The sequence below is a fragment of the Eumetopias jubatus genome, unplaced genomic scaffold (assembly GCF_037043125.1).
Source record: "Eumetopias jubatus isolate StellerSeaLion01/CBP00866 unplaced genomic scaffold, mEumJub1_p1.0 scaffold_14, whole genome shotgun sequence".
NCBI lineage: Eukaryota > Metazoa > Chordata > Mammalia > Carnivora > Otariidae > Eumetopias > Eumetopias jubatus.
In genome coordinates this window covers 47,360,918-47,365,816 of record NW_028274820.1, presented here as the reverse complement: position 1 = coordinate 47,365,816, position 4,899 = coordinate 47,360,918, and the positions used below count along the sequence as shown (strand labels likewise).

At 41.7% G+C, this 4,899-nt stretch overlaps 1 pseudogene; it reads right to left on the bottom strand.

The window, feature by feature from the left end:
• Positions 1–231: 231 nt before the first annotated feature.
• LOC114221170 (serine/threonine-protein phosphatase 2A catalytic subunit beta isoform-like) lies at positions 232–1,097 on the bottom strand (annotated as a pseudogene).
• Between the last annotated feature and the right edge of the window lie 3,802 nt (positions 1,098–4,899).

Here is a 4,899-nt window from a genome sequence, read left to right as displayed (position 1 = left end):
CTACTCCAGAAACTGGTTTCTTCACCAGCAATGTCACTTGCATGCATGAACTGGTTCGTTCTAAAGTGGTCACGGCTGTTGATGACAAGCTTTGTACATCTAATGGTCCGTCTGAAAACAAGTGTTTTGAATGTTAACTATTCTCTGACACTTCGGAGTTACTGTTGCTCTTCCCATTTCCATTAGGTCAATATACGGTTTGTGTTAACACTGTACAAGTTTAAAATTTCATTACAGGAAGTGGTCTGGGGTACTGTAATACTGGCTCGCCTCTGCTGGGTGCTGGGACACACTGAAAGAAAGCATTTTAGAGTATCCTCAGGTTCCATGATCGCAGCCTGATTACCATAAGGATAACAATAGTTTGGAGCAGTGAAAATCGTTACTACGTTCTGGTCATGGCACTAGTTACATCCATCCATCACCAGCTGGTGAGCTCTGGACACCAGTGGGAAGCCACTGACATGATTAAATGTTTCAGAAATGTCTTGCCCAAAGTTGTAACCAACTCCTTGAGGGGATATACCCCAACCACCCCCATCGATCGTCTGGATCTGACACAACAAGTCACACATTGGACCCTGACGAGGAACTTCTAGGCTCTCAAGCCCTCTAATGTGATCCAGTGTAGCTATGGATGGTGAGAGGCCACCATGGAGACAGACTAGCTGTCCATCCACCAAGGCAGTGAAAGGAAGACAGTCAAAAAGATCTGTACAATATTTCCATATTTCCTTAAACACTCATCATAGAAACCATATAATCATGTGATCTGTCTGCTCTCATGATGTCCTCGAAGAATGGTGATACGTTCACAGTAACAAACCTTAACAGCTACAAGCAGAGTAACTGTTTCAACTGAATATCCTCTGTCACCATAATCTTCCATAAACAAAAATCTCCCATAATCTCCCAATCTCCCATAATCTCCCATAAATATCCTTTGTCAAACATAATCTCCCATAGTTTGTATCTGGTGATTTGCCACCAATTCTAGACAGTTCCATGAGATCATGAAATTGCCCATGTACATCTCCACAGATGGTGACTGGACATCGAACTTCTTGTACGTTGGATTCTTCTGTCAGGATCTCTTTAGCCTTTGTGGCTGCTGGTGGCTGCTCCCTGTAGGACTGGCCCCCGGCCGCTGCCCTCCTCCCCACCATCTAGTCCCAGAGCTCAGTTCTCTGTAATGGCGGCTACCTGCATGGTGACATCATTCCCGGTGTTTTTTGTTGTTGTTTAATATTTATTTGACAGAGAGAGACACACACACAGCAAGAGAGGGAACACAAGCAGGGGGAGTGGGAGAAGGAGAAGCAGGCTTCAAGCAGAGCAGGGAGCCCGACGCGGGGCTCCATCCCAGAACCCTGGGATCACTACCTGAGCCGAAGGCAGATGCTTAATGACTGAGCCACCCAGGCACCCCCCAGGTGTTTTTTAAAAAAATAATTTTTATTTCTTCATTTCTACTCTGATGAGGCATTATCATACCTTTAATTCCTTAAGCATTATTTCTTTTAATCTTCAAACACATTTATAGTAGCTGCTGTGAAGTCTGTTTGCTAAGTCCGCTATCTCACCAATGTGGGCCCGTTTAAAAGCAGTTTTTATTGCCTACGATTTTTTTCCTATGTATGGATCACACTTTGTTGTTTCTTTGCAGATCTCAGGGTTTTGTTGTTCTGTTTTTTTTAAAAGTTAAGTATTTTAGGTATATCGTAGCATATCTGGATACTGAGAACTCCCTGGGGGTCATTCCTGTCTTCGTTTGTGGGGTCATTTATTTGCTTAATGAATTTGTTGAACTACTGCAAATTTTAATTCCTTTTCAGTGTTCAGGTTCTAATGTTCCCATTCAGATTTCTTTCCACTCTTTTGGTCTCTTGGTCTGGTTCTGTAAAAGTCACCCCTGGGTTGGCATAAGCTACTTATTGGCTTGGAGGCTGCTAACATTCACTTCTAGGAGTTCATGTGTTGTCACGTATTCCTTCAGGGACTAGTAGCTTAGAGATCCCCATTTGGAACTCTCCCAAGAGGCAGCAGCTTGGGGTATGCATTGTTTCCCAGACTATCAGGGATTAGTGTGATTTTATTTTTATACCTAGCTTTCTAGTAGTCCCTAGGTGAGAGTGGTTTATTGTTCAATTTGTGTTTGGTCAGTTTGTGTTTAAACCCCGTATGGCAGTAAGGGTTCTGCCCTCTGTGGATGGGCCGCATGCCATGGGGAAATGCTTACAGTCGGCCCCTCTGCCGAGTGGTTGCTACAGAGTGGATGAAGTTCAGCACGTGCGTATAGCCTTCTTGACCTTCAAAACTATCTATGACCCTAAGACGGCTCTTCTCAGCTGTCTTTTTCTCTGATTCTTTTTGTCTGGTTACCCTCTTTCTTGGCTGACCTCAACAAATTTTACATTGTTTTTAAAACCACCCGTAGGCATAGAATTTTCCATTCTGGATTCCAAATAAAGCAGATTGCCTCAGCCAGAGCTGCAGCTCCTTCTTCTTATGGCCTGCCTTTCCTCCTGGGCAGAATGTTCGCACCACTCACCACTGCTGGGGATAAGAACCTGCTTTTCCAAGAATGGCACCCTGGTCTTTAAGTGGCTGCAAGGAAAAGGGCAGGAGGGCTGCCCCTTGGCCTTTTGACTTGCCCCTCCTGACATGGAACTTTTGCCCTACAAGGGAGGCCGGCCAAGGACAAGAGGGGTAGTGGTATTCTCGGCCTGCTGCATTTGGGGTGAGCCTCTGCTTTCTAAGTAGGGATTGGGTGAAAAAGGGAAACCTGTTTCTCTCAACTGTATTTGCCTGGGTAGAACTTCTGCAACATGAGACTGGGATGAAGGTGAGAAATGGAAACACTGGCCCTTGACCAGGAGCTCAGGGGAGGGCAGGAGTTTCTCTTCTTGGCAGCATCTGCCCAGGGAAGAGCACCTGGACTAGAAGTTTTGTAAGGGAGAGCTAGGAGCTGGGGGGTTAAGGGAGCAGTTTGTGCAAGGCTCAACTGCCACATGTTTTTGTTGTTCTGAGATTTAGTACATTTTCTAAATGAATGTTTCTCCATTCATTCACAGTTTCCAGAGACTTTAAATGATTTTATTTCTAATTTTTACCATTTAAATTGGTGTTTTGCTGGAAAGAGCGTTCAAGTATCTTACTCTGCCATTCTGAAAGTCTCACCTCCTTCACATTCCAGAGCTTCATATTTGGCTAAGTAGCATAAATTTATACTCTGAATTATACATCCTGTTCAGATTTCCACTCCTGCCTGACAAGGTCAGGAGTATGAAATAAGAATAGTAGAAAAATTGTCCCTGAAATCAGAAGGAGAGACGAACCATGAAAGACTATGGACTCTGAGAAACAAACTGAGGGTTCTAGAGGGGAGGGGGGTGGGGGATGGGTTAGCCTGGTGATGGGTATTAAGGAGGGCACGTTCTGCGTGGAGCACTGGGTGTTATGCACAAACAATGAATCATGGAACACTACATCCAAAACTAATGATGTATGGTGATTAACATAATAAAATTAAATTTAAAAAAAAAAACAATAAAAAAAAGAAAGAAAAATTGTCCCTGGGGGGTACATTTCAATATTCTGATGGATAACTCCCATGACCAGTTATAGTCCTCCACACAAACTCTGCAAATAAGATAAGTATATCCTGAATAAGACACAGGAATCAAAACTACTTCTGACTCAGACTTTGGCACTAGAGGTCCCTTCCAACTTCTAGGCACCCACAACTGTTTAGGAAGGAATGACATTTATTTTTTACACTAAGATTTTATCTCTATTTCTTTTTAAACCAATTTTCTTTCAGGTTGACCAATATTTTTGAAGACTGAACTGATAATGCAAGTTTGGCTTTTTTTTTTTTGTTCTTTCTTTTATTCCCCTTTTCAAGAGAATCCTTTCAAAAGATATTAAATGTCAACCCAGGTGATAGGCATCTTCAGCTGGAATCAATATCCACTTGCTGACTATTCATCAGAACAGGTCACATCTCTGGTGAATTCAAGGGCTGACAATTGCCTTCAAGAGTTGAGCAAGTCTAAGTTTCTAGAGAGTGTATATTTGGTCATTACATTAGGTTGGCTCCCAAGCCTGATAATTTCAGCCTTTGGATTGGTAGAGCACTGTCTGTCTTGCTTACATGGTATCTGTGGAAGAAATTCATTCCAGAAAGGATACATTATGGTTATGAATGACACCAATGAAACCACACAGCAAAAGAAAATTCCAAGATTGGTTCTTAAATGGGCAAGATTAATGAAACTCAAAATTCACAGTTCAAATGCACCAATGTTACTAAATGTTATATTAAGTATTATCCTGAATATATAAAAATAAATATAAGCAACACTGTTTCCCATTTTTCTTAAATTACATGTCATGTTAGTTGTGGTTGATAAATCTTTATTTTCAATAGTGTCTTTTTCAAATATTCACTTTTATTTTCACCTTAAAAAATGTTGCACTATAAAAGACAAGCTGTAGGTATGCTGGCAGTGACTGTACAGGGTAGTATGGTACATAAGGTTGTTTTCTCTATTTTCTAAGTTTATGGAGACTTTTTTTTTAAGTAGGCTCCATGCCCAGCATGGAGCCCAACACAGGGCTTGAACTCACGACCCTAAGCTCAAGACCTGAGCTGAGACCAAGAGTTGGACACTTAACCAACTGAGCCACCCACGCAGGTGCCCTTTATGGGGAAAGTCTTTTATGCATCAATATCTACTAGTGCATATAGGCACAAGTAGCCATTAATATTGACATAAAAATACAAATATTGATAAACTACATAGTAAAAACTAAAATATCCTTTGTAAAGACGTCCTAGAAGTGGAAAGACTTGGAATGCTAAAATGAAACCTTATCTTGCCTTTCAGATGTGTT